Source organism: Manacus vitellinus, unplaced genomic scaffold (genome assembly GCF_001715985.3).
Source record: "Manacus vitellinus isolate BGI_N305 unplaced genomic scaffold, ASM171598v3 scaffold_1_pilon, whole genome shotgun sequence".
Taxonomy (NCBI): domain Eukaryota; kingdom Metazoa; phylum Chordata; class Aves; order Passeriformes; family Pipridae; genus Manacus; species Manacus vitellinus.
Genome location: NW_021939396.1, coordinates 37,716,167 through 37,728,771, shown reverse-complemented (window position 1 = coordinate 37,728,771; position 12,605 = coordinate 37,716,167). Strand labels below are relative to the sequence as shown.

At 41.3% G+C, this 12,605-nt stretch overlaps 1 pseudogene; it reads right to left on the bottom strand.

Annotated features, from left to right (window-relative positions):
- Nucleotides 1–489: 489 nt before the first annotated feature.
- LOC108642636 lies at nt 490–4,820 on the bottom strand (annotated as a pseudogene).
- Nucleotides 4,821–12,605: the final 7,785 nt, after the last annotated feature.

Here is a 12,605-nt window from a genome sequence, read left to right as displayed (position 1 = left end):
AAATTTTTATTGTCAAGTGGCCATACTCACACACATACTCACACTGCTGGATATCTACCAGCTGAAGCTGGCAGCTCAGACAGTAGAAAGGTTTAGCACTTACTGGAATACCAATCTAGTGTCCAATACTTGAGCCTAATCGGTAAGCATTAGGGTGAACCATGCTAGTCACCAACAGTTTCAGAAGGGCAGACAGGAAAAAGTTTATCTTATGGCTCACCCAGTCATCCATGTAAAGATTGGTTTCTTACTGTCTCAATGAGCACAACTTTTACCAGAAAGTGATTTTTCAAGGTGGGTTTTCTTGGGTTTGGTTTTCTTTGTTATTGTCGTTGTTTGTTCATTAGGAGGGTTTTGGTAGTTGTTTTTTATTTTTATTTTTATCTCAACATTCTTATGAATAGCTATCCAGAGCTGTCCAGACTTTCAGTTGTTCTGCAACAGTAGAATTTCGTCTTCAGTATGCATTTCATCTTCAAAAAAGAGCTGTTAGTCAGAATCCAAATCTTGAATCTTATTATATCCAAATTCCTTTGGAACCTCTTGTCAAGTATTTGTTTCATCTTGTTGTGTCCTGAAAGGGCTGTCCTGGACAGTTTGCTCTGAGGTAGCTGACGTTTGGGATACCCTTGAACGTTATGATAGGCTGAATGGCCCATAAAAAGGAGGGAGAAGAAGGAAAACGGAAAGAAGGAGGTAAAGGAAAGAAGGAAGGAGGGAGCAAAGGAAGGAAGGAAGAGGAGAAGGGGAGAGAAAGAGAAAGAAAGAAAGAAAGAAAAGAAAGGGAGAAGGGGAGAGAAAGAGAAAGAGAGAAAGAAAGAAGGAAAGAGAAAGAAGGAAAGAGAAAGAAAGAAAGAAAAAGAAAGAAGGAAAAAGAAAGAGAAAGAGAAAGGAAGGAAGGAAGAAAGGAAGAAAGGTTCTAGCACTGTCTCTGGTCTGGTTCTTTGGGATGGTGGGTGCACACCCAGCCCCTCTGAGTTGCACTATTTATAGACTAGTCTCAGCCCATGTGCATTTTGTCATTCTCAAACTTTCTAGAAAGAGTTTGGGAAGGTCTCTGGTGGTTTTGATCCCCTTCCCCTCTGTCAGAGATGCAGGTGCAATGCTGTCTCAGGCTTGTTTTTTGAGATAAGAAAGTTGTCCCCAGCAAAGTGCAATTCTGCCTTTGCAAGATCCGCTTTTCTAACCTTATCTGGTGGGCATGGTAACATTCTTTTCCTCTTCTGAAAAGTGTTTTGGACATTAACTCTTTTAGATTTTCAGTTTCTCACACATGTTCTTCTCCTGTAACATTAGTTCTCCTCACTGAAGGTCTCTCCAGACTCTTGTCTGTCACCATCTTCCTCAAGTAAGAATTCATCTTCATCAGATGTCATCAGATAGTCATTACACCAGTTATTTTCATAACTTTTTTCATTTTCATATACATCCTCGGGAACAGGATCATCATCTACCAGTTCACATTCTTCTCTATAGGGCTGTTTAAAAAGGATATTTGGGATCTAACCAAGGGCTGATGTTTCCACATAGTAGATGTCATAAATGTATTCATCTTCTTGTTCACAGTGTTCTTTTTTCCATCTTCAGAAACATCTAAATGCTCATGTGTCATCTCTACTGCATTGCAAAGAATCACATCTGGATCAGTCTTCTGTGGGTTTGCTGTGGTTATGCTGTTGTCTCCCACCATCTCCTCTTTTTGTACAGTATCAGACAACTGGAATTTCTCATAGCAATCTGAATTCTTATCAACAGCACCGCTCTCCTCTTGTGAAGCATCTCCTTTTGCTTCAGAGTCTGATATGTCACCATCAGTTGAAGCCTTGCCATTTATGACAGGTGCAACTGTTTCAGTACAATCAGGTCAATAGCTGACTATTGCATGGACGCAGTTTTCCTTCCTTTTCAGTTGCTTGGAAGAACAAAGTTCCCAAATTATTCGCTGAGTGCTTCCCAAAGAAGGTCACAGATTTTGAGCTGCTTTGTCACCCGTGATCGTGTCTTTAACATATTTCTGATCTGGTCCGTTCTTGGAGGACACAGTCACCAGGAACTCAAAAAGGCTCTTTTCTACCATCTGGGCACCACCACACTCTGTGCACAGCTGCTTGCAGGTGAGGAGCAGAGCCTCAGCCAGCTCCATCCCTCCACGCTTTCGCTTAATGCACAGCACTGCTGCACACTCCCTAGCAATCCACAGCTACATCACAGCATTTGGTACACTTTCAGTAGGAAGTATGTATCAGATGAAACTACATACTGATGACAGCATAATTTAAAAGTTCTTGCAGATAGCTCCCACTCTCCTTGGGACCTCATGACTGCATGCACACAACTGGTTTGGGTTACTCTTTCCTCTTTTTGTATCCGATGGGAGTTCTTTTTGTCAGCTTGACCTGCAAAATTTGGAAAGGAAGAAACTTGGTTTCATGAGGCAGACGAAGTTTTGTGTTATGCTGTTCATAAGTGTGGGTAGGTTAGTCTTTAGGTAGACCCTGCATTTCCCTTGTGAACAAGTTTCTGATCTTGTTCATTGCCATATCCATGCAGCTGGAGCTCACGCTGACAATCTGTGACAGAGTCCTGGTGGGTTTGACAGGGAAAAATAAGGAGGCCCAGCTGCTTACATCAGGTCAAGCATAAATTGGAGTAAACATCAGCAATCTCAATACAGTTAACAGCATATCAACTTGCAAATTAGAGACGGAGAAAAAAAATATTTTGTGGGAATAAAAATTGATGGGAAAGCCCCATAACCTCAACTCGTGCAGTGTCTTGCTGAATGCAAAAATCATTATCAGTTTCCTCCTGAAAATGAAAACCCAGACCAGCAGGTTTAGACACATGTATGTGTATGTGGCTAGAAGCTTCTGAAAAATTTCTGAAAAATTCCCCCAAAGCTTGGCTGAAACCCGCCAAAAATTTTTCAAACCCAAGAAAAACATAAACAAACAAACCCTAATTTTGAGTGCAGCAGATACTACAAGTGAAAGTGCTATTGACTCTCAAATCTGATAAACAGATGGATGGAAACTTTTCAAGTAAGTCTTCTGGTGAGAACAGGCTCAGTCAACCTACCAGGGTACTACCTTCTCCTTGAACTGCATTGGCCCCAGTTGCACTGTAACACGTGGCAGGGAAGAGACATAAGACCTTGAGGCTCTTTACAAGGTGGGAGTGAAAGCAGTAAAACATGGAGCCAGATATACATTGCATTTGCAAGATAGGAAGATGAGGAAAGAGTCTTATTTTCACCATACGCTTGATTGACTTCCTCCCTGGGTAATAAGGGTAACACGAGTATCAGCTTCCCCTGAAAACTTGTGAGGCTGCAGAGCAGAATCTTACTTCTCAGTTTTAGGCAGTTGCTTGATCACCATTTAACCATCTGAGGTGGTTGCCAATTTAGTCCCTTCTGAGGGACTAAATTAGGGATTATTTAGGGAGTTTTTCTCCCTGGATATAGCTTTTACGAAAGCAACATGCATGACTAATTACAAGGTAATAAAAGCTGGAGACTGAAATTTACGGAAAAGCTGAAAAAAATCTTGTCTTTTGGTATTTTTTTTTTACACAGTAAATCGTGGGTAAGCAAATGTGAAATGAGCTTAGGTCATCTTGAATACAGGCAGTTAGTGTGGTGATTATTGTGTGTTCTTTTGCCTCAAGCTTTCCCATTTGCACTCCAATTTTGCAGTAAGCCCCTGTATCTGTTTGTTACCTGGGCAATGCTCAGAGCTGCAGGTGCAGAATCAGCCTGAGATAGAGCTCTTCTCCTCTCATGAATGGGCTTTTTTAAGCATCTGCTTTCTGCATTGATATCCCACAAGATATCAAGGCAAGGTCACACAACAGCTTTGATTTTGCCTTTTAGCGAGTGTCTGGGACCCAGCATGTGGGAATATTACCTAGACTGAACAGGTCGACATTTCTGCTCTTGAGGCAAAATGGAAACTCTGCTATAAAGGGAAATCAGAGCTGTTTTGGAGACACAGAGATTAATAGCAATATTACTGCCATTTCTGCTGCTGTTGAGAAAATGCTCAGGACCTCCCATGATGACATCCAGGTAGCATGGAGGAAAAAGAAATCCCCAGTTTTTATGCACAGTAGACTGAAACTTGTTCGATTATTGAAAGAGAAAATAGATGTGAAGAGGGAGGCTGAAAGCAGTTGGCAACTGGAAATGGGAGAGGCAGCCCAAAGACACTGCAATGCTGGATCAGCATTGAATACTGTGGTGACATGAGGCTCAGCCCAAGGTGGCTACTAGATGTTTACTCACTGCTTTAGCAGGTTTTCAGTCCTGGTTTCACTCTTAATACTTCCTGTGTTAATTAGTTTAAAGCTAGCTTGGCTACTTTAACAAAGGCTCCATATGCTGAAGCAACTGCAATGTCAATCAACCTGGAATGGGTGTACAGGAGTTGGAGACCAGATAAGACTGAACTTGACTGAGAAAACTGAAGAGACTAAAAGGTGGGGCCGGGAATGGATGAGATAAGAAATCTGGTGCAGAGGAGAACAGACAGGAATGGGCAGTGAAGAGATTCTCTCTGACTGGGTGTGATGCGGTAAATGTGCAGTGATACTGAGCAATGCAGAAAGTGCAAAACATGAAGTAATTCTTCTATCAGTGATCATTGCTCATCCAAGGCACAGAAGGTACTCCTGCCCTGTGAAAAGAGCTTTGTGTGAGCATGTAATGAGAGACTATATCATGAAAAGTGCGCAGAAAGAGGCTTCATGAAGGCTACACAGGGAATCTTAATCACAGTCTTTCTTACCTTTGAAGCAGAGTTGCCAGCCACCGTGTCCATTCTCACAGGTTTTTCTGTCCATTATAAGCTCCTGTTAATTGTCAAGTAAAAATATGCTGTATGTTTTTGGATGTAAGTGAAAAAAATCTGTATCAGGGAAGATTTCTACATATCTCATGGAAAAATGGCTGTACAAGATTTTTGTTTGTGTAATTTTTTCCTGGAAGAGTTCAGTATTGGAAATGTCTAGAGGCAGAATGTCAGAAAAAGTGGCTTATTGAATGATGATAATGTAAGGAAATTTGCTTGTTGAATAAAAACCATATTCCTCTAGAAGTTGAATCTTTTTCTCTATAATGGTTTGTTGGTTTGTTGGAAGGGTTTTTTGGGGGGAGTGGTGGTGGTGAAGGTGAATTCTTTATCTTTTCACCTCCTAAAACAGGCATTGTAGTAGACAGGATAGTATATGCCTTTCTCATATAACTTTTTTTTTAACATGGTGAATTAAGTCTGCTGATCAATAGCTCATTGAGTTCAATAGATAGATTTGACCTTTATCCTTTGGTTGAGGTGCTAAATGCAAACTCTTTTCATTTATATATTCACAATTAATGCAGATACTCTACTATCTACTCTTTGATAGTCTGTGCTATCTACTATCTAATAGTCTATGTGAGAATAAAACCTGATCTGATATTACACATAACATCAGCAGTATGAAGAGCTGTGATATTCAAATAAAAAATGAGACTGTTCGAATACCTTTGAATAGCTTGTAGGAAAGTGCAGTATATATAAAATAAAAAATAAGGAATTTACCCATAGATTTCTAAAACTTTCCTGACATGCAATGCCATATAAAACTTTTGGCCTTTATCCCCAAATATTGTCTATGTGAAAATTCAGCTAAATCTTTTGGCATATGGAAGTCAACAAAACATGACATTACAACTCATTACGTTGCTACTTTGCTTTCCAGAATTTTGTGAAAGACCCTCCCCAGAAGACACTCACTAGAAGACAGAATGGAAACATAGGGCAAGGTAGCTCAAACAATTGCAATGCCCAGCTCCCCATTGTCATAGGAGTCCATCATACCATCACCATTCATGAACTTACCTTGCTCCAACTTGAAAGTCTCCTGGCCTTCATGAGACTATGCCAGTACCTCAGCCTGATCTAGATGCTGCCAGTCATCCTGGGGAATGACGGTCCTAGCAAGACCAGCCTTCAGAAGTCCAGGGGACCAGCAGTTACCTGGAGACCAGAGGGAATGTCTGGAGCAAAGAAGATGTACTCTTGGTGATAGAGGATCAGGTTAGATCAGGTACAACAGGATCAGACTAGACAATATTTAACCTTCAGGACATGCTGTCTCTCCTGAGGGACACAGAACATCCACCAAGAGGATATTCAGCTTGTGACCAGAAGGAGAGCCTGTCAGGAGCTGAGGGAGGCTGTCAGCAACCATGGGAATGTCCATGTGGGAAGCCAGTCTGCATGCCTGCTGGCTGTCATCCTGAAGATCAGTTCTGGAGGAGAGTAGCGCAGAGAAACATTTCTCTTGTTGTGTTGGAGCACTTCCTGAAGGAGCTAGGGGATGCTCCATGGGTGACTGATATCAGAAGGGGAGACAAATCACAGCATCCCAGCAAAGGTTGTCCCTCTGCTGTAGACCAGGTGTGGTCAGAGAGCCTTCCCTTGAGGTGGGATTAGATGAAATGAGGAGCCAGGAAACCAGGCTGTGCTGTTTTCCAGAAGCTCAGGAGCACCAAAAGCTGGCTGAGGGCACTTGAAAATCTACACAGCACTGCTTCTAGCTTCCACCTGCCTTAGGAAAGCCTGGGTGATGTGTTGGCAACATCTAATTTCATGGATAATGCAAACCAATCCAAGTGCTCTATTTTTAAGAGCAAGGTAGAAATTTGGCAAACAGTAGCTTACTCCCGATTGTCACCTGTTAACTTTCACATTTTAATTGTCCTTGGCTTTGACTCCAGTCACTCCAAAAAGCATGGTAGGTTTGCCTCTATGCTTTAAACAACTGGAGGGCTTGTTAGAGGAAAGAATGAGTTAGCTTTAAGTAAAGGAAGAATTGATTGAAGTTTATTATGGTTTTACCTAACAAATAAACTGTTGTATGGAAGAGTTTGCAGGCCCTTCTCAGGGAAACAAAAAAACCGAACAAACAGAAAGAGAAAACAGACCTGTGAAGAGAGGAGTGAAAGCCAACCAGGCAAGAAATGAAGAAAGAGAAAAAAAGAGCTTTCGGGGGGTCATCAATTTAAAAGATACAAGAAGGCTGAGAAAAACAAGAAGCCCAAGTAACAAAATCTGCTGTTCACCTTTCAACACTTTGAGTGTTACTCTGAGTACATGCAATGTCTCTCTGATGCACAGTGATGGAAATGTGTGTCTGGAGTAAAATGCCTCTCCAAACTTTGCACTTGTTGAATGTCTGCTTTTACAAACGTAAGTAGATACCTTTAGGTGGGCAAGGTCACAGGAATCATGTTTTTTAGGTCTTTGACCTGCTCCCTTAATGAAAAGACAAAACCCCTTTTTTTATTTATGTCAGTTGGCAATCCTAGTGCTGGCTTGTATCATCTGAATCCCTGATAGGCAGCAAGGATTTCTTCCAAGTTGTTTGAGACATGAAGATATTGGCACTACCTAAAAATGGTCATATTTTCCCTGAGGTAGTTTATAGAGAGATGAAAAATAAAATTAAAAAAAAAAAAAAGGACAAAACCATCATGGCCCTGTGCACACAGTATCTAGCATGGTGCTTTTGTGTTTTTTCTCTGCACTGCTCACTAGTGAGCAAAGCAGTCCAGGCTGACTCAGTGCAAAGGGATCAAATCATTGTGCTCAGTGAAGTGTTTTGCAGAAAGAAGGACTCAAGCCCTGGAAGCATCACAGTCCTGGCCAGCTCAGCAGCTCTGCCTGAGGGAGTGTGTTTTGCCTCTAAACATGGATTGCTAGAAAAGAACAGTGGGGGATGCTACTGCTCAGGCTTAGGAAATTACTGTGTGGTAGCAACCCCGGGGCTGCCTCTGAAGCCCTGCAAAAGGGACCCTGTATATCTGTGTATCTGAGGTTATCTGAGGTTATCACACGTTTAGAAGATGCCAGAGCAATCCCATAGTCACTGCCAGCAAGAGTTCTCTCTTCTGTGCTATGAACAGTTGTTTTTACATTGTATTTGGCAAAGAAAGAGAAACAAAATCTCACCTATTCCTGCCTTTATGATGCTGTCAGTCCTTTTTGATTCTATCTTATAGGTGCAGATTTATTTTTAGCAGCTGTGGCTGAGCTATGACTCCTGGGCTACCAAGGGTATGATGTGGCCTCAGTGCTGTCGTGGTAGAGGTGAAGGGAGGTGAATTGAAGACAGAAGAACAGTCCATGCGCTGCTGCTTTCGCTGGTGGATTATATTCAGATAGGACTGAGATGGATCAGAAAAGGGTGCCTGGGGCACCTGCCTACTGGGTGCCAGGCCCAAACATTTCTGTTGCTCCCTTTATTCCAGGGCAATTCATGCACCACCCTCAGACCCTCCCCCTGTGGAAGGGAAAAAGTTTCTTAGAGGACAAGATGCATATGAGGGCAGCGCTGAGTCTTGTGCTGCATGCCCTCTACCTGATATGGGGTGAGAAGTAAGTGCAAGAGGCATCTGTCCTGGCAGGTGGCTTTGCTGTCTTTTTTTCAGCCTCACAAGCACATGCTCACCAACTGGCAGAGCTGAGAGGTGGCTCCATGTCCCATGGAGAGCACTGGGGAGCTCAGTTCTTCAGCACTGGATCACATTTTAAAAATTGTTAAACTAGTTTGAAACAAGGGCTAAAGTGATTAGGATCCTGACATATTTTCCATTTCAGGATTGATTCTAGTCCTGGTATTATTGATTCCAAAGCTTTAGAAAGAGTTGAAACAGCATTTCTTTAGCAGGTCATTACCAAGGCTAATATTTTCAGTAGTTTGTCTGAATTGGTCCCTAATACCTACCTTATAATTGTGTCCCAATGTAGGATTTGTTTCCAATGCACTGAAAACTGCTGACATATGGACCTTGGAACCTCATCTCTTCTGTGGGATCTTGGAACATGCTGAAGTGCCTTTTAGATTAGCAATGAGTGTAAACCTTTGCTTGCATATGAAAGGGCTTCTATAATCAATTCATTGATTAAAGACAATAGAAATACAGAACTGCATGTGACAAGAAGAAAATACTGTTAATAATTCTCTGAGAAGCAGAACACTGAAGCCCACACCTAGGGCCTTATTTGCCTTGCAGTTGAGATTTGATCATCATTTTAGTGTTTGTGAGAAGGAAAATATTCTTTCTGTATACATAATCATTTATTTGCATTTAATAAACAGCATGAAATTCTACTGCATTAATAATAATTTTTCCAGGCTAATGTAAATTAAAAACAAAAGTGTGCCTGCTAAAGTAAGTCTAACTTCTGTTACCAAATAAAAAACAGTAATTGCTGCAATTGCATGAATTTGTAGCTGTAGCAGTTGCAGTGTTGCTAATACCATACTCTGACATCCAAAACAAACAGACTTACCTTGAAGACTTTATAAAAATGTAGTGTTTTTAATATGGCACTCCCTTAAAATAATAATTGTTCAATGGTAAATTTGTAAATGAAAGCATAAAGATAGAAATGTGCTCCTGCTTGGCAAACTGAAAAGCACAAAGAGGTTAATAATTAAGCTGTTAATAAGTCACTATTTGTTGCCATTTCTTTTGTTTCTTTTCCTCCTTGCTCTACCCTCCATATAGCCTTTTCAGGATTCCACATGCTTACGTGAGATAATTCCATCCGAGAGATTGCTGTATGAGTTGTCCAGTTTGCAGCTAACACTGCAACTGCACACCTCTGTGAAATGCTTCTTCGGGAGTACATCTGAAATATGCATAGATGTAGATAGACCAAGATCTGCTCCAAGGCCAGATTATGGTTTTGGTCCTGGATTCTCTTTTCCAGCAATTTCTCTGTGAGACCAATTGCCCAAAGTTTTTCCAGGGGGTCAGGACTGGGCGCATGGCCACAAAATGAGGATGCGCAAGGCCACAGAGGATCATGGCCACTCCTTCCCAAATGGAGGGGGAGCACGCTCTGAGTTAGGGCTAATGAAGGAGCAATGGTCCCTGAAACCCTGCCCTATAAATCTTCTATTTATGAAGTTTTGTAAACAGACACGTTATAGAATACGGCCACAAACATTGCTAAACTCTCTGATTAGCCCTGAAGTGAGGAACACATTCAGAGCTACCTTGCCAAACAAGCTTTAAAGTTACTGTTTAAATTTAACTTAAGTACACACCTTCTTGAGTTGCAGTGCAGCTCTTTTGCACACGTCTTTCCACAGCAGCTCATATACACTGTTCTCTCTGTAACCTATGTCTCCATGCCAGGAACTACTTTTTGCCTATCACATGCTTATACCTGTAATACTCTCCTACAGGAAAAGATTGAGAGCGCTTTTAATGAAATCCCTACTAAAGATGAAGTGATTTCTGTGATTTTTCTATTTGGAGAGTATCATAACAATAATATTTCAGGATATCAACAAAAATTCAACTGTATGATAGAACAGGAACTTTCAGGCACCCCTCTACCCTGAAAAAAATGAGCAGCAAACTGTGGTCCAGGAGCATGGTCATGGTCTTGACCACAGCCAGCGTGATGTCACATGGACCTGGTCTAAAACCGCTCTAAAAAAAAAATCCACACTCACAAAAGAAAATAGAGGTAGATAAATCTAACCATACTATGCTTATAAACTCAATATCTCTCTTCACAAAAGGGACCATCAAGATGATGAATTTTATTTCTGTACTGGGCTCTTTTCAAGTTGGTTAGGTCATTGTTTCAAAAATTGAAGGTTTTATTCAGGAAAATATTCATTACAGAAAGTAGCCTCTATTTTAAGTGGTCAAGAGAAGGCACAACACAAGGTTACATCTGCTGGTGTATGAGCTCGTGCCCACTGGAGTCCCTGGACAACTTCTCCAAGATTTCCATCCTGAGATCATTCTTCAGTGTCTTTCAGCTGATCGACGAATACACAGTCTGTCTGCCGAGTGTCTCTTCCGGGGCAGCATATTTGTTCCAGGTGTTTTATGCTCTTCTACTTATCTTTCTAAGGGAAGAAGTATCCACAATGAAAGTGCTTTTAATCATAACTGGGACAGAACAAAGGTGGGATGCTGCACAGCTTTTCCCTCTCAGGTAGCATTATTTTCAGGCAGTACCAATAGGATTTTAGTCTCTTACCACAGCCTAGGGACACCTGTGTTCAGTTCTGTGGTGGTCTTTGCATCACCCAAGGATTCAGGATTATACACCAAATAGATGTAGGATTCACTTTTGATTTTTAATACTATTTTTAGTATTTCCAAGACCTAAATATTATTAGGTGAGGATAGAGCCTGTAAGACCAATCCTCCTCCTTACTGTCTTACCATATGTAGCAATTTTGTCTTCAAAATAGTCTTTTAGCATACAAATGCTAGCCCATACATTATAGTCTTTCAGCTCAGAGAACAGTCTAAGATACTAGCAAATACTTCAGTGATGTTTCGTTTGCAGGTGGTAGACTAAACTATCCTTCTTTCACTAATTCCCATTTCTTAATTTCCACATCATCTCTTCCTGAAGAATCACAACAATCCTACAAGTCACAAGGTCTATGTTTATGCATTTTCAGTCAGAGGCTCCAATAATAATACCTTAGTAAAGGCATCAGTGGTGATGGAGTTCACTTCTAGGTTCTTTTGGCACAACAAATTGCTCAGACATTACTTTTGCTTTCTCCAATTTCTACCTCATGGTTTGGTCCTTCTCAAGAGAAGACAGCCCCATCAGCTGCAATCAGATCAGCCACTGCCCTTGTGGAAACATTGAACACAGCAACAGGAGGGGCTAAGTCTGTCCTCTTCTGCTGCAGCAGCTATTTGTGTTAGACCCAACCCAGCTCTCCTTAGGAAATGGTTCAAAATAAACTGCCAGGCAGCATGAAAATTTTTATATGTTTAAACAGCTCTTCCTACCTCAGCCAGAAGGTCTCCAGAGAAGCTGAGGAAGCCCAGTTTGCTAGGATATTCACCTACCACCCTATGAAGTAGCTTATGTACAAAGAATGAAGCTTGACTTTCACTGATAGGTGTCATACAACAGGTCTTGACTGTTTTTTCACTGTGAGAAACCACACTTGATCACACAGCTGCAAAACTGCGTCCCTACTTAAACAGTGTGTTTTCTAGCATATATCTACATCAAATTGTTATGAGTTACCAAAAGTATATTTCACCTTCTAAAACATGTCTATGGACTTATTAATTTCAAGTTCTTTCAAGGTCTTATCTTCCCCAGAAGGACAAGTATCAATGACACACAGGCTATTGGGGAACAGAGATATGGTGTAGAGACAACCCCCAACAATCCATTTATCTCCTGTAACTTCCCCTTACCTTGTACTCTAGTGTTCTGTGACAAGAAGGTCTATGTTTGTCCCTGGATCCTGATGATAATGTTGCCTTCCTCTTACAACGTAGCTTGTTGGGGCTTTGTTTTGAGGCACAAAATATGCCAAATAATTAATAGGAAGAAGCTGAGAAAACCAAGTTCAGTGGTGCCCAAAAACCCTCATCAAAGGCTATACTTATGCTAAAATAAAATATGTGTGTGCTCCCCTGTCCCAGTGCTTTCTGACTCTATTGTTCTAAGTGCTGATTTATTTTTAGCAGTGAGTGGCTGAGTGGTGACTCTTGGGCTACCAGAGATGTGATGCAGCCCTGGCATCTTCTTGGTGAAGTAGAGGAGAGG